Below are 21,450 nucleotides of genomic sequence, written 5' to 3' on the forward strand. Positions count from 1 at the left end.
TGTAAGCAACAGCTCTGGGAGGGTATTCTGTCCTCATGCAAAACAATTGAATCAGAAACCATCCAAAACCTGACAAATTCAATGAATGAGAGAGTACAGAAGCTCCTTTCGAACAAGGGGTCCTATGTGCAAATGTTACATCACCTAGAATAAAGTTTTGAGTTGAAAACTGTTTGATTTCAGTTTGTAATAACCTGCTAATGCTTATAATTTCAAAAAATGACCATTTTTTTGTTCTTTATTAAAATGAAAAGGTTGGAAGCTCTGCTGTGCATAATAATTTGGAACATGCATTTTGAGTGCAGTTTGAGTGTTTTATTTTTTTTAAAATATACTGTTATCATAGGCAGTTTGTACAAAAACCTTTCAATTGTACTCTAATAGTTATTTGACTGGAAAATTACAATGACTGCAATTCATATAGGTAATTTGGGAAAATCTGAGAAAATATTATTTGTATAATAATTTGGAACACAGTGTAATCACATCACTGCTGAATGCACAGTACAATGCACATTAAGCTCTGCTATGCATGCACACTGCTCTGCTCCAAATGTAGCACCCTGAGGATTCGGCTGCTACAGGGGTATTGCACCTCAACCCAGAGGTGTGATATTCCACTCCCGGGTAAGGATGGAGTGTGGACCTGAGCTCGGTAGGCTGCATGCACTACACACATCCCATTTCCGAGGGGCAGGCCGACGGTACTCCCACTTAGAAATGTGCAGGTACGACCGAGTCTGTTCCTGGCTGGAGTGGGAGGGGGGTGGTACATCCCAAGTAGTGTAGGGGCAGATAGGGGGAGCAGCCTGGGTAAAGTTAGGAGCTCATTGGGTGCTGGTCACCTGAGCTCACACATAGAGGGAGTATATAAGGTGGGCACCATCTAAGATCAGGGTCAGTCTGTCAGAGTCAGTAAGAAGCAGAGGTCCAGATGAGCCTGCAGAGAGAGAGTGGAGCAGAGAAGGAAAGACCCAGAGGGGAAAGAAAAAGAAAGGACTCTGAGAACCCAAATTCAATCCCCGGGTGAAGAGTCGGCAATAGGGTACCGGATCCCAAACTGGTGGGGGCAAAAGCACACCCTAGCCAGAGACCGGAGGCCGTGGGCAGCGTCTGCCACGGCCACCCATCACATCCACCCCGAAGGCAAACCACGTGGAGGGTCAGGGAACCCAAGGCCAAGGGTCTCCCAACAGAAGGCCCGAGGGAGCTGGACCTAGGTGGATCACTAGTGGGGACGGCCAGAGGAAAGGACAGAAGGAGAGCTCAGGGTCACGCTCCGGACTTGTTTGGGGGTTTGCTGAATCCAGGACCTGGTGGACGCAGCACGGCTCGGGTGGTCACTTGAAGCTGGAGTGACCGGAACATCAGCAGTGAGTAAATACCCTAAACTGCACAACCCGACTCTGTCTTCACTTAACATCTACGCTGCACCACCACAACCCCCATCCTCTGCACCTGACCCCCTGAGGCTATACCCCACCCGTTGGGGGTTATACCATCAAAAGCTGCACCAACACCATCAGCCTCAGCGGACCCTGCTGCAGCGGCGGCCGTAGTGACCGCAATACAACGGGTGGCGTAGTCGACAATAAAGAACTTAATAACATCTGTAGAACTGCCACATACAACTGAGCTTGACACCCTGGGCACGGACCGGGTCACAGCCACTCGGAAGACTACAACTCCCATCTGATCCGGCTCCGGGTATTCCCCCTAAAGAATATGGCCCAGGGGGTGCGTCAACTTTGGCGTAGTCGGCAGGATTACGTGCCCGCAACACCCGGGTACTGCGTGCCTGAAGAAAAGAACGAGTTTACCTCAAAAAGAAGTCTTCTGCCGGTTCCGGAGGGTCCCCGCCATCGGACTCCATCACAGATCGATTCCCGCCGGTTGTCCGCCATTAACAGCTTTATCCCGCCATCTGCAGAGTTTCCCGCCACTGGGAGACGATTCCCGCCATTTCCGAAGGTTTCCCGCCTTGGAAGAGCGGACGCCATTATGGGCGTGCCAGAGGGTGGTGAGAGGCCGCCTCCTATCGTGGGCCAGGACCGAAAATGGCGCCAAAAGTGGAAACCGCCCCCACCAACAGAGACTGTGATGCTAGAGGTGTCTGTCAGCGTGAAAGAACTGCCCCTGGAGCTGACAATCACCAAGTGGCCCCGGGACCGCCCTCGAAGTGGGAGGACTGAGAAGAAGAGAGCAAAGATGGGTGTCGCTTGGAGGAGTCTGGAGAGAGCGCACCCGGAGGCAAGAAGCCTGGAGAAGAGTATCGGAGGAGCTTACCCGGAGATGGCGAGAAAGCAGAGCAGCACCGGCCCGTTGGCCAGGAGCCTGCTAGAAACAGAGGAGGGAGAGCAGAGCAGCACCGGCCCGCTGGCCAGGAGCCTGCTGGAAACAGTGGAAGGAGAGCAGAGCAGCACCGACCCGTTGGTCAGGAGCCTGCTGGAAGCAACGACCCCACTAGGCCTAGTGGAGGTCCTAGCACAGCTCCCCCCGAGACCGGGAGTGTGCACAGACCGCTCTGGAGGGCCTCGCAAGGAGGATGGCCCGGGTGCAGCGAGAGACGTTGGCGGCGTGGAGCCGTGAGATGGCCCAGCAGACCGAGACCTGTCAGCGGAGCACGCCACCCGAGACGAGACAGACCGCCTCTGAGGATGGCACAGGAGGACTGAAGGCCGGAGACGGCGCCGAGAAGGGAGCCGAACGAAAGGAGGCAGGTAAAGGGGACGTCTCTACCCCAAACCGGGAAACCGCGTACCTGCCCCAGCTCCCCGTCGCAGAGCCCGAAGTACCCCCTGCCGTGCCCGTAGCCGCAACGTCACCGCCGCAGACTAGGCCTCAAACGGGAGCCGCGACCCCTGTGACGTCACACGCCTCGACCCCGAGCGTGACCAAGCAGGAAGTACCACCAGCCTGGTCGCAAGGCCTAGTACCCCCGGGCGCCGCAATACCAACAGCGCCCCCTACCTCCGCGGAGCCCCCGGCCTGGTCGCAGGGCCAAGTAGCCCAGGGTGCCGCCGTCCTTACGGTGCCCTTCACCTTCCAGATACCCCAGGCCTGGCCGCAAGGCCCGGGCAACCCGGGCGCTAACACCACCGCGCCCATAAGACCAAGAGTGCCGCATCTGGGAGAGGACCTGTTTACCCAACACACGTGCCCGGATGGGCAGCCTTTCATCTGGCCCCAGGAATATCATGAACTGGAACGGCAGAGGAAGGCTGGGGCCATGTGTGCACCCCTGATCCCGGCTCCAAAGCCCGTAAAGAGGATCTCGCCCCCGCTAGAAGAGGCCCAATTTGAGTGGGACCCCACCGGAGAAGATCTCATGGGGTTCACTCAGGAGACTCGGGCAGCTGCAGCGGAGCGTGCTGAGTGCTGCCGCCAACAACTCGAGGTCTTTGAGAGGGAGCGGAGAGAGAGGCGGGTCCGGGAACAGCAAGCTCAAATAAGGAGCGCGGAGCAGAAAAGCCGGGCCAGGAGAGACCCCCGTGCAGCGCATAGTCCCCGCACCACCGGGACTGTGATCAAGTTTAACATGCAGCATGGGTGGGGCTTCATCCGAGACCACCGCACCCCAGGCGACGTCTTCGTAACCAGGAGAGACGTTGAATCCCACCTACCGGAGGGACACAGAGGTCGTGACCTTTACATCACGGACGAGGTCACCTTCACCCGGCACAAGTGTGCCAAAGGACCCTACGCCCTCCATGTGCATCGCCTGACGGAGGAAGAGCTGCGGTGTGAGGAGGAAGAACAAGAGGACCCGGACGGGTCTGAAGCTAAAGGTAACCACAAAGAAAGAGCAGGAGGACATCGTCGTTAAGTACGGCAGAGTAGAGGCTGTACATAGTTACCCGTCGGGGTACCAAAGAAACTGTTGCTGATAATATAGTCCCCGTTGGGACCAGCATGTGTGAACTGTTAACCCGTTTATCCCTTAAATCCCACTGACCGAGGACTGAGAGCGGTCATTCCTCCCTTATACCTGGCCGAGGACTGAGAGCGGCCATATCCCCTGTATATAGTTGCGCGTCCTAAAGCGCTCCCTACTGGTTTTATAGGAAAGCCACGAGTTTTCAAGAAAAGACTGTCGCACTTTACCCGGTCACACGTTGCACAGTGACCGGAGGAGGAGCAGAGGCGACGAGAATGTTATTTATATGAAAAGTTTTCTGATATATATATGATGTTTTTACTATGTTGTTTATATGAAAAAAATTTGTATGTTTTGTGGTGTTTTGTTCTTACAGCCCGAGGACGTGCTGTGATTTACCAGGGGGGAATGTAGCACCCTGAGGATTCGGCTGTTACAGGGGTATTGCACCTCAACCCAGAGGTGTGATATTCCACTCCCGGGTAAGGATGGAGTGTGGACCTGAGCTCGGTAGGCTGCATGCACTACACACATCCCATTTCCGAGGGGCAGGCCGACGGTACTCCCACTTAGAAATGTGCAGGTACGACCGAGTCTGTTCCTGGCTGGAGTGGGAGGGGGGTGGTACATCCCAAGTAGTGTAGGGGCAGATAGGGGGAGCAGCCTGGGTAAAGTTAGGAGCTCATTGGGTGCTGGTCACCTGAGCTCACACATAGAGGGAGTATATAAGGTGGGCACCATCTAAGATCAGGGTCAGTCTGTCAGAGTCAGTAAGAAGCAGAGGTCCAGATGAGCCTGCAGAGAGAGAGTGGAGCAGAGAAGGAAAGACCCAGAGGGGAAAGAAAAAGAAAGGACTCTGAGAACCCAAATTCAATCCCCGGGTGAAGAGTCGGCAATAGGGTACCGGATCCCAAACTGGTGGGGGCAAAAGCACACCCTAGCCAGAGACCGGAGGCCGTGGGCAGCGTCTGCCACGGCCACCCATCACATCCACCCCGAAGGCAAACCACGTGGAGGGTCAGGGAACCCAAGGCCAAGGGTCTCCCAACAGAAGGCCCGAGGGAGCTGGACCTAGGTGGATCACTAGTGGGGACGGCCAGAGGAAAGGACAGAAGGAGAGCTCAGGGTCACGCTCCGGACTTGTTTGGGGGTTTGCTGAATCCAGGACCTGGTGGACGCAGCACGGCTCGGGTGGTCACTTGAAGCTGGAGTGACCGGAACATCAGCAGTGAGTAAATACCCTAAACTGCACAACCCGACTCTGTCTTCACTTAACATCTACGCTGCACCACCACAACCCCCATCCTCTGCACCTGACCCCCTGAGGCTATACCCCACCCGTTGGGGGTTATACCATCAAAAGCTGCACCAACACCATCAGCCTCAGCGGACCCTGCTGCAGCGGCGGCCGTAGTGACCGCAATACAACGGGTGGCGTAGTCGACAATAAAGAACTTAATAACATCTGTAGAACTGCCACATACAACTGAGCTTGACACCCTGGGCACGGACCGGGTCACAGCCACTCGGAAGACTACAACTCCCATCTGATCCGGCTCCGGGTATTCCCCCTAAAGAATATGGCCCAGGGGGTGCGTCACATACATATGTAACACAGGTGCTGGAATGCAACGCACAAAGACACAAAATGGGAACAGTTAGGGATATATATAAAACCACTTTATACAAGTATTATGTAAGGGGGTTAGTAACAGGGATAATGAACAGCAAATTGGAATAACAATGAGAAACAGTTTCAGTGAATAATGGTAAAGTTCTTTGCAAAAGTGTGATGCATCCAGTCGTGGGAGTCACCACGTGAGTTTCTCTTTGTATGGCCGTAGCGGGGGGGTCACCGGTTATTCCCGCTAGGCCGCAAGTCTCTTCCGGATAAAGTCTATCAGATCCCTTTTAGCCTCCCACACACCAACCAGCCCCCTCCCAACCTGAAATCCTAATCGCAACTGTCCCTGGTACCGTGAGTGGAAATTGGAAGTGACGGCCCTGTTCACTTGCGCGATTCCTCCGCTGCTGCTGGCGCGTCTCTCCTGTCACAGTCCTCTCTCAGCTCTTCTCAGCTTGACCGTCGACGGTAGTCTCTCAGGCTTGGGGTAAGGGGATCCAGACCTCGGCTATTGACAGACGGCATCAGTTCCCAGGAATTTACTCTGTGTGGGACGCAGGCCCTGACTCTGGGCCACACATGGAGGGATCAGGTCGCTTCTGTGGGGAGTCCAGAACTTCTCAGGCTGCGTCTGACTCTGATGCAGCACAGGCCTCTGGCTGGGGCCTGCCGCGCTGGCATCTGTAGTCCCTCTGGAACACATCTGTTCCACTCTGCAGCCTGGCGCCAAATCTCCCTGTGTCTTGGCACGCTGGGCTTTTATATCCAGGAAATCCATCCTGGAGGTCACCTGATCAGGTGCAGCATCTGAATCTCTTCCCCCTCCAACTCTTCTGGCATAACTTGGTTCCGCTTTATTTCGTCTGGTCAGCAGATGGCAACCTTTCCTCATCTCTGGCACATCCTGCAAGAATCCTCCTTTATTGCACTCTACTACATTCCTCCCACCTCTTTGCTTGCCAGTCCTCGGGCAAGTGGACTTCTTGCTGGGTTGACGTCTCCTTCCAGGCAGCACAAGTTGAGACAAGAGTTGAGCACACTCTTCTGTTTTCTGTTGAATCTGAGACCATATAAACTCCTCTTGGGCAAACCGGTTATTGGGAATTCCGGCATTAGCCCGCCCAGTCTGGCGGAGCTGCTCTTGCAGAGGTGATTCTGGAGGTCCTGAATAATCAATCACTGGGGACTGCAAATCGCCTCCCGATTCATTCTCTGCCCCACTTGAGGATGACACTGGCAACTCTGACAGACTCAACAGTACTGTAGCCCATCCTTCTTCATCCCCCAAGACCCCTGTTTGTGGTGCCTCAGCAACCTCAGTTGGAGATTCAGTCCCATGACAGTCCTCCACTTTGGAAGAGCAGGGCCGCAGCATGTTACGGTGAAACACCCTAGATGTCGTGGTGTCATTCCCTTTGGGTCGGACCTCGTAGACCGGGTTATCTGGGTGGACCTTCTTCACCACTCGATAAGGTATCGCCTCCCAACGGTGACCCAGTTTACTTCCGAGCTGCTTGGCTCGCAATAGCTCACGGTCTCCTGACTGGAGTGGTCCACCCAAGGTCAGGGGCCGACTTGAATGTTCCACTTCCCTGTACTTCTATTCAACCAACCTCCTCAAAGTGTGAAGTCGGCGTCGGTGCACCCGAATCCAGGTACTTGGGCTGCTGCCCGGGCAGGGGTCTTCCGCTTCTAGCTCCAGTTCGGTGATTTATCATCCATTCCTCCCAAACAGCGACATGTAAGGGGTGTAGCCAGTAGTCGCATGTATTCGATTGTTATACACCCACACCAGCTCAGACACAAATTCGGACCACTTCATCTTCTTGTCTTCTTCCAGAGTTGGCAACATCTGCTTCGCAGGCCCCATTCCCCTGGGGGTGATATGGCGTTGCTCGAGACTTATCGATTCCATAGATACGATACAGCTCATCCATCACTCGCCCCTGGAAGCAGGTTCCCTGGTCGGAATGTATTCGCTTCGGGCATCCATATATTCGAATGAAATCTTGGCAGATGTCCTTAGCCGCAGCTTCTGCTGTCTGGTCTCGAGTAGGAGTCACCACTGCGAACTTGGTCAAGTGGTCAGTCATCACCAAGCAGTACCCGTAGCCATTGTATGAAGTTCCGATCATCAGGTAGTTAATGATCAGGACCTCCAAGGGTGCAGAAGTTCACATGGTCTGAACAGGAGCCCTCTGTTCCGGGGGCTTACTTAGCTCACGCTGGCGACATTTTCGGCAAACTCCCTCAACTTCCTGCCACAGTTAAGGCCAGTACAGCAGTTGTTGTAACCACCGGAAGGTTTTCTCCACACCAAAGTGAGCGCCCCTCTCATGAGCTTCTTTGGTCAGCTGTACCACTAGTGCCTCTGGAACCAGTACTTGCCAGGTAACGTCGAACTCTCGAGGTAGTTGGATCCTTTGGCATACCAAGCCATCCCTCAGAAAGAGCCTTTCCCACTGGCCCAAGATTTGCAGGGTAGTTGGGAGCAAAGCAGCCCTGGCCTTCTAATCTGGCTTTTCCCCCAGGGCGACCCATTCTCTAAGTTTCGCCAGATCTGGGTCAGACTGCTGTAGATGTATCCTCTCGTCTCTTGATCGTCCTAGAATTTGAGTGGGTCTAGGCTCTTCTCCAGACTCCTGAGCGTCTACTACAGCAGCGGCAAGCTAACTGAAATCCAGGATCTCGTCGCCTTCAAGTTCTTCGTCTATATCTCTCTTTGGTCCCGCTTGGGTGACTCGGGACAAGGCGCCTGCATGCATGTTCAGGGCCTTAGACCGATATGCGATCTTGTACTGGTACTTAGACATCCTCGCGACCCACCACTGTTCCAACACACCCAACTTCGCATTCTCCAGGTGGGCCAATGGGTTGTTGTCTGTTCGCACTTGTACTTCTGATCCCGACAAGTACTCCGCAAATTTCTCTGTCATGGCCCACACCAATGCCAGCAACTCCGGTTTGAACGAACTATAGTTGTCTGGGTTCTTCTCTGTATCCCGTAGTGACCGACTAGCATATGCGATCACCCTCTCTCTTTCTTCCTGTACTTGTGCCAACACTGCTCCCAGACCATGCAAGCTTCCATCGGTGTACAACACGAAGGGCTGTGAAAAGTCAGCGTAGGCTACAATTGGAGCATCCGTTAGCGCCATCTTTAATGCTCGGAAGGCTTCCTCTTGTCGTGGGCCCCACTAAATAGGTTGTCACTTGGCTCCCACCGCTGTTCCTCTCAGGAGCTCATTGAGCGGTACCGCAATCTTAGCAAAGTCTTTCACGAATCGGCGGTAATATCCGACGAGCCCCAGAAATGCCCTCAGTTCCCTCAGGTTGGTGGGTGTGGGCCACCTCTGTACCGCAGCTACTTTCTCTGCAGTGGGGGTGCACTCCTGCACTGGACACAGTGTGTCCCAAATAGTCAATCTCCTGCTTGAATAAATGACACTTGCGAGGCTTGATCTTCAATCCATGTCTCCGAAGTCGCTCTAACGCTTGTTCCAGCTGGCGGAGATGATCTTCAAACGTTGCATCCTGCCGACTACGCCAAATATAACACAGGTGCCTGAATGCAACGCACAGAGACACAAGACGGGAACAGTCAGGGATATATATAAAACGACTTTATATGTATAACAAGTATTATGCAAGGGGGGTTAGTAGCAGGGATAATGAACAGCAAATTGGAATAACAATGAGAAACAGTTTTAGTGAATAACGGTAAAGTTCTTTGCAAAAGTGTGATGCACCCAGTCGTGGGAGTCACCACGTGAGTTCTCTTTGTATGGCCCTAGCGGGGGTCACCTGTTATTCCCACTAGTCTGTAAGTCTCTTCCGGATAAAGTCTATCAGATCCCGTTTAGCCTCCCACACACCAACCGGCCCCCTCCCAACCTTAAATCCTAATCCCAACTGTCCCCAGTACCATGAGTGGAAATTGGAAGTGACAGCCCTGTTCACTTGCGTGATTCCTCCGCTGTTGCTCTCTTGTCGCAGTCCTCTTTCGGTCCTCTCAGCTTGACCGTCGACAGTAGTCTCTCACGCTTGGGGTAAGGGGATCCAGATCTCGGCTCTTGACAGATGGCGTCCGTTCCCAGTAACTTACTCTGTGTGGGCGCAGGTCCTGACTCTGGGCCACACGTGCATGGCTCAGGGCGCTTCTGTGAGGAGTCCAGATCTTCTCAGGCGGCTTCTAACTCTGATGCAGCACAGGCCTGGGATCTGTGGTCCCTCTGGAACATGTCTGCTCCACTCTGCAGCATGGCGTCAAATCTCTCTGTGTCTTGGCGCGCTGGGCTTTTATATCCAGGAAATCCTTCCTGGAGGTCACCTGATCAGGTGCAGCATCTGAATCTCTTCCCCCTTCAACTCTTCTGGCATAACTTGATTCTGCTTTATTTCGTCTGGCCAGCAGATGGCAACCTTTCCTCATCTCTGGCACATCCTGCAAGAATCTTCCTTCTTTACACTCTACTACACATTCACACAGTTCAGTGGCACACAGCTGTCTTACATACACATATCTCTGCTACATACATACACACACCCCTGCAGCATGCACACAGCTCAGCTACATGAAAACACACAACTCTCATACATTCACAGACATAGCTTTCCTATATACACACATGTCTCATATATACACATACAGCTCCACTATGTACACTCGCACACACAGATATATATATATACGGTTGTGCTCAAAAGTTTACATACCCTGGCTGAATTTTTGCTTTCTTGGCCTTGTTTCAGAGAATATGAATGATAAAAAAAAACTTTTTCTCCACTCATGGTTATCGGTTGGGTGAAGCCATTTATTGTCAAATTACTGTGTTTTCTCTTTTTAAATCTTAATGACAACCAAAAACATCCAGATGACTCTGATCAAAAGTTCACATACCCCAGGTCTTAATACCGTGTATTGCCCCCTCTAACATCAATGACTGCTTGAAGTCTTTTGTGGTAGTAGTGGATGAGGTTCTTTATTTTCTCAGAATGCGCACTTGAGATCTCCCCAGAGTCTCTCAATGATATTGAGGTAAGGAGACTGAGATGGCCACTCCACAACCTTCACTTTGTTCTGCTGTAGCCAATGACAGGTCGACTTGGCCTTGTGTTTTGGATCGTTGTCATGTTGGAACGTCCAAGTACGTCCCATGCGCAGCTTCCAGGCTGATGAGTGCAAATTTGCCTCCAGTATTTGCTGATAACATGCTGCATTCATCTTTCCTTCAACTTTTACCAAGTTTCTTGTGCCTTTGTAGCTCACAAATCCCCAAAACATCAGCGATCCACCTCCGTGCTTTACAGTAGGAATGGTGTTCCTTTCATCATAGGCCTTGTTGACCTCTCTCTAAATGTAACGTTTATGGTTGTGGCCACAAAGTTCAATTTTGGTCTCATCACTCCAAATTACCTTGTTCAAGAAGTTTTGAGGCTTGTCTCTGTGCTGTTTGGCGTATTGTAGGCAAGATACTTTGTGGCATTTGCACAGTAATGGCTTTCTTCTGGCGACTCCACCATGCAGCCCATTTTTCTTCAAGTGCCTCCTTATTGTGCATCGTGAAACAGCCAACCGCTAGTTTTCAGAGAGTCCTGAATTTCAGCTGATGTTATTTGTGGGGTTGTCTTTGCATCCTGAACAATTTTCCTGGCAGTTGTGGCCTAAATTTTTGTTGGTCTACCTGACCGTGGTTTGGTTTTTACAGAGCCCCTGATTTTCCATTTGTTAGTCACGGTTTGAACTCTGCTGACTGGCATTATCAATTCCTTAGATATCTTTTTGTATCCCTTTCCTGTGTTATACAGTTCAACTACCTTTTTCCGTAGATCCATTGACAATTCTTTTTCTTTTCCCCATGACTCACAATCCAGAAACGTCAGTGGCTGGATAAAAGATGCAAGAGTCTGTCTGGATCCCAGAAACTCACTCAGCTTTTATGCACACACACTGATTACAAGCAAACAGGTCACAGGTGAGGATGTTACCTTTAGTAGCCAAATTCTGAGCATGTTATCAGGACAAAATTACCAGGGTATATGAACCTTTGATCAGGGTCATTTGGATGTTTTTTGGTTGTCATTAAGATTTAAAAAGAGAAAACACACTAGTTTGACAATAAATGGCTTCACCCAACCAATAACAATGAGTGGAGAAAAAGTTTTTTTGTTATCATTCATATTCTCTGAAACAAGGCCAAGAAAGGAAAAATTCTGCCCTGGTATGTAAACTTTTGAGCACAACTGTATATATACACAAACGCACATAAAACAGACATACACACAACAACTGTATACATTACCACATTTTGAAATTCCTTTCAGGAATGTGACTTATCACATGATGTGAAATGTCCTTCTGCTAAACTGGAACGTGCAGTATCCTTACAGGTCCCAGTATCTTTCCTGTACCGCACCGATCAGATAGATCAGTGAAGGACAAGCACAGAGAGCATAGTTCTCTCAGTGATCAGGAAAGATGCTGTCATCACTCTCCTCGTGCAGAATAATCTGCCTCCAGACTGTAAGACGCATACACTTTTTAGCAAGTTTTTTCATTGCTAAAAAGTGTGTCTCATGTCTAATAGATACTGGTGGTAAAATTTACATTTGTTTACAACGCATTTTTGCCATGTATGTTATCATGGGTCAAAACCAAGAGTTTTAGCATGCTGAGTGAGTTCTCTTGTGGTGCCTTTAGCACTGATAAGTTGTCACACTCTTGCCTATAATTTTAATATTCTTCCAGTAAATTTTAGAACCCCTTCTTGAAGAAGCCCGTGCGAAACGTACGTAAAGGGGGATATCCTTACGTGGCTGACCGCCGACTACTGATAGCTGATTGCTGACTGCGCTTTGTTTGGTAATTATGTTTTAATAGGATATTTAATGAATTTATGAAGATCCATAGTGAATTTGTTCAAAGGGATGGTGCCTTTTAGACATGGGTTTACTCTGTTATGAGGTGCTAAGTTACATTTGAGGTTTAAGGCCCTTTTGACACCATCAATATGCCAAATGATGGATGGACATATATTATTTAGCAAGTTGTATTAAAGAGGTAATTTCTCTATTTATTTATTAAATGTAAAACTTGCTGCTTGTCGCCATTAGATGGCGATATTGTAACACCATCCCTTGGCATTCTTTCACTATAGAGATCTATGTACTGTTTATCCTGTCTTCTGAATAAAGATGCAATTCAGTGTTTGGTCATGCCATGTGATGCCTATTTATGCTATACTTGTATGCCTTTTTTAATAATTTTTTTCTGTTGTTTTTTATTGTGAATGAAATAAAGAATTGTTATTTTTTAAGAAACCTCGATCTGTGTTCATTGGTTTCAGTAAACTTTATAAGCCTGACAGTCTTTCTAGAAGACATATTGAGATGCATTTAAGTACTTGGGGTCCGTTAAATATAATTGATGGTGCCCAGTTCAGGAGATGTATGGATGCTATAGGTGAAGGCCATGTCATTATGTTCCACTACCTACTAAAAAAAATAAGTAGTGTAGGTCAGGAATTGAGAAAATGGAAGTTTTGCAAATAAATATTACAGCTATTATTTAATAGGCAAACATCACATGTAGAGTTTGCATGATATACAGTACAGACCAAAAGTTTGGACACACCTTCTCATTTAAAGTTTTTTTTGTATTTTCTTGACTATGGAAATTGTATATTCACACTGAAGGCATCAAAACTATGAATTAACACATGTGGAATTATATACTTAACAAAAAAGTGTGAAACAACTGAAAATATTTCTTATATTCTAGGTTTTTCAAAGTAGCCACCTTTTCCTGATGACTGCTTTGCACACTCTTGGCATTCTCTTGATGAGCTTCAAGAGGTAGTCACCGGAAATGGTCTTCCAACAATCTTGAAGGAGTTCCCAGAGATGTTTAGCACTTGTTGGCCCATTTGCCTTCACTCTGCGGTCCAGCTCACCCCAAACCATCTTGATTGGGTTCAGGTCTGGTGACTGTGGAGGCCAGGTCAGCTGGCGTAGCACCCCATCACTCTCCCTCTTGCTCAAATAGCCCTTACACAGCCTGGAGGTGTGTTTGGGGTCATTGTCCTGTTGAAAAATAAATGATGGTCCAACTAAACGCAAACCGGATGGAATAGCAATGCTCTGTAAGATACTGTGGTAGCCATGCTGGTTCAGTATACCTTCAATTTTGAATAAATCCCCAACAGTGTCACCAGCAAAGCACCCCCACACCATCACACCTCCTCCTCCATGCTTCACGGTGGGAACCAGGCATGTAGAGTCCATCCGTTCACCTTTTCTGCGTCGCACAAAGACACGGTGGTTGGAAGCAAGGATCTCAAATTTGGACTCATCAGACCAAAGCACAGATTTCCACTAGTCTAATGTCCATTCCTTGTGTTCTTTAGCCCAAACAAGTCTCTTCTGCTTGTTGCCTGTCCTTAGCAGTGGTTTCCTAGCAGCTATTTTACCATGAAGGCCTGCTGCACAAAGTCTCCTCTTAACAGTTGTTGAAGAGATGTGTCTGCTGCTAGAACTCTGTGTGGCATTGACCTGGTCTCCAATCTGAGCTGCTGTTAACCTGCGATTTCTGAGGCTGGTGACTCGGATAAACTTATCCTCAGAAGCAGAGGTGACTCTTGGTCTTCCTTTCCAGGGGCGGTCCTCATGTGAGCCAGTTTCTTTGTAGCGCTTGATGGTTCTTGCAACTGCACTTGGGGACACTTTCAAAGTTTGCCCAATTTTTCGGACTGACTGACCTTCATTTCTTAAAGTAATGATGGCCACTCGTTTTTCTTTACTTAGCTGCTTTTTTTCTTGCCATAATACAAATTCTAACAGTCTATTCAGTAGGACTATCAGCTGTGTATCCACCTAACTTCTGCACAACACAACTTATGGTCTCAACCCCATTTATAAGGCAAGAAATCCCACTTATTAAACCTGACAGGGCACACCTGTGAAGTGAAAACCATTTCCGGTGACTACCTCTTGAAGCTCATCAAGAGAATGCCAAGAGTGTGCAAAGCAGTCATCAAAGCAAAAGGTGGCTACTTTGAAGAATCTAGAATATAAGACATATTTTCAGTTGTTTCACACTTTTTTGTTAAGAATATAATTCCACATGTGTTAAGTCATAGTTTTGATGCCTTCAGTGTGAATGTACAATTTTCATAGTCATGAAAATACAGAAAAATCATTAAATGCGAATGTGTGTCCAAACTTTTGGTCTGTACTGTACCTTCCTGGTACTTTATGTAAATTAGAAGCAAAATTGTTTGAAGATTACTTCTACCTAAATGGCAGAAAATGCACCTATCTTGGTGATGGATAGGACAGCTTGAGGGGATATGGAGGAGGCTGTTTTTTGAAAGGTGTAATTTAAATATTTTGCTAATAATTTATCGAAAGTATCATATTTTTCTAACTACTAAACTAATCTTTAAAACACACCCCAGGTTAAACTTCCTGGAGGTGTAAATTTGTGGAGGATTTGATAATACTACCTTTAATGCTGTAAGGTAAAATAGAGTGGATAGAGATCTAATGTTAGCATTTCTATGCAGCATGTATATTATTCTCATACATGTGCAGCAGGCAATTTATATGCATTCTATGCAGCACACACATACTCGCATCACTATGAATGCATAGTACATGCAAATTAAGCTCTGGTATTCATGCACACAGCTCTGCTACATACATACCCATAACTCAGTTACACACAGCTGTCTTACATACACACATCCATCTTTGTTACATACATTCCCACACCCCTGCAGCATACACACAGCTCAGCTACATACAAACATACAACTCTCCTACATTCACATACATAGCTTTCCTATATACACACATCTCTCATATATACACATACAAAGTACACTCACACACACCTCTTTTGATGTGCCTTTAGCACTAATAAGTTGTCACACTCTTGCCTATAATTTTAATATTCTTCCAGTAAACTTTATAAGCCTGACAGCCTTTCTAGAATACATATTGAGATGTACCATATTTTTCGGACTACAAGATGCACTGTTTTCCTCCAAAATTTTGGAGGGAAGTGGGGGGGTGCGTCTTTTAGTCTGAATATATACATATATGCTGTGGGTAGTAGTGGGTGTGGGGGGAGCAGGTGCGGCAGAGAAGCGGGGCACAGGAGGCAGTAGCCAGCTGCTGCATCCTACACTGTGCCCGCTGCTAAAGAAAATTAATATTCACTGCTCCCCACGCCCATGGGTGTGTAGAGCAGTGAATATTCATTTTCCTTAATAGCGGGCATACTGTACTCGCAGCGCAGCTCCTCGGCGGTCATGTGTGCCCGCTATTAAAGACCATGAATATTCACTGCAACCCACTTCCATGGGAAAGGTCCCAGTATCTTTCTCTCCTGTACCGCACTGATCAGATAGATCATTGACCTGCCTCCGGACTTTAAGACGCATACACTTATTAGCAAGTTTTTTCATTGCCAAAAAGGGCGTCTTATTATCTAATAGATACTGGTGTTAAAAATTACATTTGTTTACAATACACACAGCCATTGTATACATTACCACATTTTGAAATTCCTTTCAGGAATTTCTGGTTAAATAACCCTATAGGACTTTCCCATTGTCTTTGGAATTATATTGTCGTTTGAAATCCCAGTAGGACTTGCACACATAGACTTGCATTGAATAAAAAGCAAGAAAAAAATCAGACAGCACACGAACCGTGCATATGCTGGCCTATTTTTATGCACACATCTCAAAGGAACCACAAAAATTCCTCAGCCAAGTACAATGAATTCACAGCCAGAAACATCAGGATGGATAGAATAAACAAATGTTCTGTATTTTTATATATAATTTCACAAGCCCCCTACATTTAATAAACTTGCACCCTTAGGTGACTTTCATGTGGCTCTAAAGGGTGTTCAGCCTGGTTTATCCTAATAAATAATTGTAAAAAATTACGTGGGGTTCCCCCTATTATTGATAATCAGCAAAGGTAAAGCAGACAGCTGTGGGCTGATACTATGAGTCTGAGAAGGTCCTTTCTTTATTGGACACTTCCCAGCCTAAAAATACCAGCCCGCAGCCGCTCTACAAGTGGCGCATCACATGAGATACCCCAATTCTGGCGCTTTGCCTCACTCTTCCCAATTGCCCTGCTGTGGTGGCAATTGAGGTAATGGTACTTGGGGTTTATGACAGTGGTGATTTGTCAAAAATCACAGGCCAATATTGAGTCAATGGGCAGCTAATGGTACCCACGTTCCGGTGCCGTTTCTCACCCTGTGAAGGTCCTATTCATACCAAACTTTCACGGTGAACAGAGCTCATCTACACCTACACAAAGCTGGTTCGGGTACCAGGTTAGGCCAAAATCCGGTAACGTTTACTTTGGTACTGAGGGTCCAATCTGAAACCTGAGATAATCATTTTGTAACACTAGATCTCCTGTTTCCACAGACACATCACATGTACTTTTCTTAGTACTACAACCAGCTTATGTTAACCAAGTAGCAGTCAGGGGTATACCGTCCATAGCGGCAGCCCGCGCAGTGGCTATGGGGCCCTTGAGACAGGGGGGCCCGATGTTAAAACAGTATCAGACCCCTCCATCCGCCCCCATCACAATTTCAACAGTATCTGCATCCTTGGGATGCAAATACAGTTGAAAACAAACAGGCTTGGTCAGAACCACCGGAGGATTCTGTGGCCCGGAGTCGGGTGAAAGATCTACCTCTGCTCCTCTGGCTGCACTGCTCTGAAAGTGCAGGAGAGGAGGCTCCTCCCACCAGCCCCAGGCTCCAGCAGAGTTGCTGCCTACAGCATGGCCCCTACTCTCCTGGATGTGTCCCCTGCTGCTTACTTCTCCGTTCTCCCCCTCCTGCCTTCACCCCTACAATTAAAGCAAGATAGCTCTGCAGTCGGGCCCTGGGGGATGGGAGGCTGCACCAGAGAGAAATACATCATGTGCAATCATCTGCAGAGAGGTTAAGTTCATGTGTAATGTGTGTGTATGTGTGTGTGTGTGTGTGTGTGTGTGTGTGTGTGTGTGTGTGTGTGTGTGTGTGCTTACGTGTGTGTACAGGTGCTTCTCACAAAATTAGAATATCATCAAAAAGTTAATTTATTTCAGTTCTTCACTACAAAAGGTGAAACTCATATATTATATAGAATCATTACAAACAGTGTGATCTATTTCAAGTGTTTATTTCTGTTAATGGTGATTATGGCTTGCAGCCAATGAAAACACAAGTCATTATCTCAGTAAATTAGAATACTTTATAACAGCTTGAAAAATGTTTTTAAAATCCGAAATGTTGGCCTGCTGAAATGTATGTTCAGTAAATGCCCTCAATACTTGGTCGGGCTCCTTTTGCATCAATTATTGCATTAATGCGGCGTGGCATGGAGGCGATCAGCCTGTGGCACTGCTGAGGTGTTATGGAAGCTCAGATTGCTTTGATAGCAGCCTTCAGCTCGTCTGCATTGTTGAGTCTGGTATCTCTCATCTTCCTCTTGACAAGCGGACATAGATTCTCTATGGGGTTAAGGTCAGGCGAGTTTGCTGGCCAATCAAGCACAGTGATACTGTTGTTTTTAAACCAGGTATTGGTACTTTTGGCAGTGTGGTGCCAAGTCCTGCTGGAGAATGACATTTCCATCTCCAAAAAGCTTGTCGGCAGAGGGAAGCATGAAGTGCTCTAAAATTTCGTGGTAGACGGCTGCGCTGACTTTGGTCTTGATAAAAGACAGTGGACCTAAACCAGCAGATGACATGGCTCCTCAAACCATCACTGATTGTGGAAACTTCACACTATTCCTCAAGCAGCTCGGATTGTGCGCCTCTCCACTCTTCCTCCAGACTCTGGGACCTTGACTTCCAAATGAAAATTGGAACTCTGGGACCTTGTGGAGTGTGTCAATGACTGCCTTCTGGACATCTGTCAAGTCAGCAGTCTTACCCATGATTGTGGAGCCTACTGAAACAGACTAAACAACCTGTTTTTTTGTTAATTATTCTAATTTACTGAGATAATGACTTTTGTGTTTTCATTGGCTGTGAGCCATAATCATCAACATTAACAGAAATAAGCACCTGAAATAGATCACTCTGTTTGTAATGACTTGTAATATAATATAGTTTCACTTTTTGTGTTGAAGAACTGAAATAAATGAACTTTTTGATGATATTCTAATTTAGATGCACCAGGTGACAGCTGATGTAATCAGCCATCATGTGCCTTAACAGCCATGGGTGTGTATTGCTAATAAAAATATGGATATCTTATAGCCTACATATTGTAACATATTGTTTATATGCTTTGATAAAGTGTGGTCATTAGACCAAGTGTGGAATGTATTGCAAATATGGTTGTCTGAATCCAAGCACTATAATATTGCAATATACTGCATTATAATATTGATATACTCTGATACTGAGAAACTAGTTCTTTCACATGAACTGTCCTTGATGCATGCTATCCACAAAGTGTTTGCTAGGTGTCAATACAGTAAGACAATGTTAATTGTTCTATGGTCTATGAAGTTGTGTGTTTCAAAGATTCATTATCCTGATTTGTACACAAGTGACCACTGTGATATTTGCTTTGACAAATAGTGTTATTGTAACCAAAATACTGATTCAAATAATGTGTGTACACTTACCATTATGTTCCATGAGAAATACATAGATCTATTGTCTAAAACAATGTTTATAAGTAAACTTCTCGAAATTACAGAACCTGGCCAATTCGGTATTATCGACGAATCATACTTATAAACATTAACCAGCTTTATGCGTCCATTGTCTAAACCTTATAAAAGTCACTGGAATCATGATACAGACATAAGCTTTCTTGTGTAGACTTCTCAGGGGTTCTCTGTCAATTAGACAGATGATGCTCATAAACTCCTAGATGAAGAAGCCATAAGTTGTACCTGCACTGATGTGTAGTGTTGTATGTACCTGCCCATGCAGTGTTGTGTAGACTTCCAGCGATTTCTCTGTCTTGGTGAAATTTCTTCTCTGATCTTCCAGACGGATGATGTTTAAAAGCTCCTTGGTGATGAAGTGAATACATATATATATGTACTTAACCTTTGTATTATAACATGTACAAAAGTGTATGCAATATCAGCATATCATACTATTCCTTTAATTATATATTTTACGTTTTATATCAACTATTATAAATAAAATTGCGTTATATTGCAAAGGGTTGCCTTCTTTAAAGCCGTATCCGAACCTTAGTGTCAAAACTATTGGCAAAACATTTGGCGTAGTCGGCAGGATACGCAGAAGGCTCAGAAGTTCTTTTTGTTAAAAATTACAATCATCTTGAATTTATAAGGACTCTGTGTGATAAGGTGTGATAGAGTGATATTGCAGTGATATTGCGTAAAGCATGCCTTTCCTTAAGAGAAAGGTAGGTGTGAGTCTATTGAGATTCCTGGTTGGGAACAGACTCCCTTTAATATTTTGGCAACCAAATGGTCCCACAGTGTTGGTTTGAGTGAACCATGAGACAAATGTCAGAAGGATGCGGAACCTGATGATGTGGTTTCATGCTTGCAGAAAGTGAAAGTAGAAAAAGGTAAAGAGTTGGGTGCTGTTGGCAGGCGTGGATGTGTTAAGGGAGGGCAATAACCCTTCACGGTTGACCAAGTGAGTGTCAAAATTATTATGTTGATTGCGCAATCCACAGAAAACCAAACGGAGGCAATGTGTGCTCTGTATTGGGAGGATGCAAAGAATCTCTGATCCCGTTTATTTTGCTTAGCATTTTATATTGTTTTGAGTATATCAAACAGCCAATCAACTCTACAGCCATACTACAATACTATAGGCTAACTGATGTTAGTACAATTATTACGGAAAACACATATATGGTCATATTATCATTGTTAGTTTGAAGCACTATGGAAATTTTACAAGGTCAAACCTGGCCTAAACAAGTTAGATAACAGAGTGTCTGACAAAATGATCTCTTGAGAAAAAGTTAGTGTGAGATAAGTTCCATGGGAAGAAAAAGAAAGAATGTATGTTATGCAAGGAGTGATAATAACATGATTTTAAAGCAAGCAGACAAAATGGAGTTGCTCTAGCATGAGTATCAATATGTCCTTTACATTCCCCCCTAAAAGTTATGTTATTATCAACAATAAAGGTGCTTTCCCAGGGTCATGGTTTGAGCCTGAGGGACATTGGTCTTCACCCAATTAGTGCCCTTGTTACCAATTGGGGCTGTCGCGGCATGTCCACCCCCCCTTGTTTGTTGATATAATCATAAAGTTCAGATCTGAAATTGGTTGGGGCAAGCGGGTAAAGGTCATCATTCCCTTGTCATCCAGGTCCTCAATGCTGGTTACATCTGGGAGGTCCGTGTACAGTAGCACTGGATGTCGGTTAACAGTGTCCTCCTTGCTCTCTGATGACTGGCAGGTTTTCCTCATGCAAAATGGGATATAATAAAAGACTAGTTTTAGTAAAACATATATTAACAAGCAAGCAACAATATGCAACACTCTTTGGTCAACTCGTTATGTTTGTTATACTCTTCCCTGAGTTTCCTAATGTCTCCATTTTAGTCTTTAACCGTATGGTAGAGTCGGGGTCAATATATGGGTCAATATAGTGACAACAGGCTGGGCCTACAACCTGACACACATCCCTCCTTGAGCTGCTGTCAAATAGTCCAGCACTAACGTATGTTGATTAGCCACTATAATAAGCTGATTCTGCACTGCAACAGTAGTATTAATTACTTCCAAAATATTCCAAATCTGGTCATCTAAGTAGTCAGTGACTTCCACTAACTTGTCCCACATTTATGTAACCATAGGGTAGAGGAAGACGGTACTGGCTATCTTATTGGGTACACTCATTTGTACTAAATGAGGTCTTCCTGATGGTCGTGGGGTGTTGTCTTTGGCACGTTTATAACGTTTATAGA

The sequence above is a fragment of the Phyllobates terribilis genome, unplaced genomic scaffold (assembly GCF_046119375.1).
Source record: "Phyllobates terribilis strain yellow unplaced genomic scaffold, ASM4611937v1 Scaffold_10__3_contigs__length_209671492, whole genome shotgun sequence".
Classification (NCBI taxonomy): Eukaryota; Metazoa; Chordata; class Amphibia; order Anura; family Dendrobatidae; genus Phyllobates; species Phyllobates terribilis.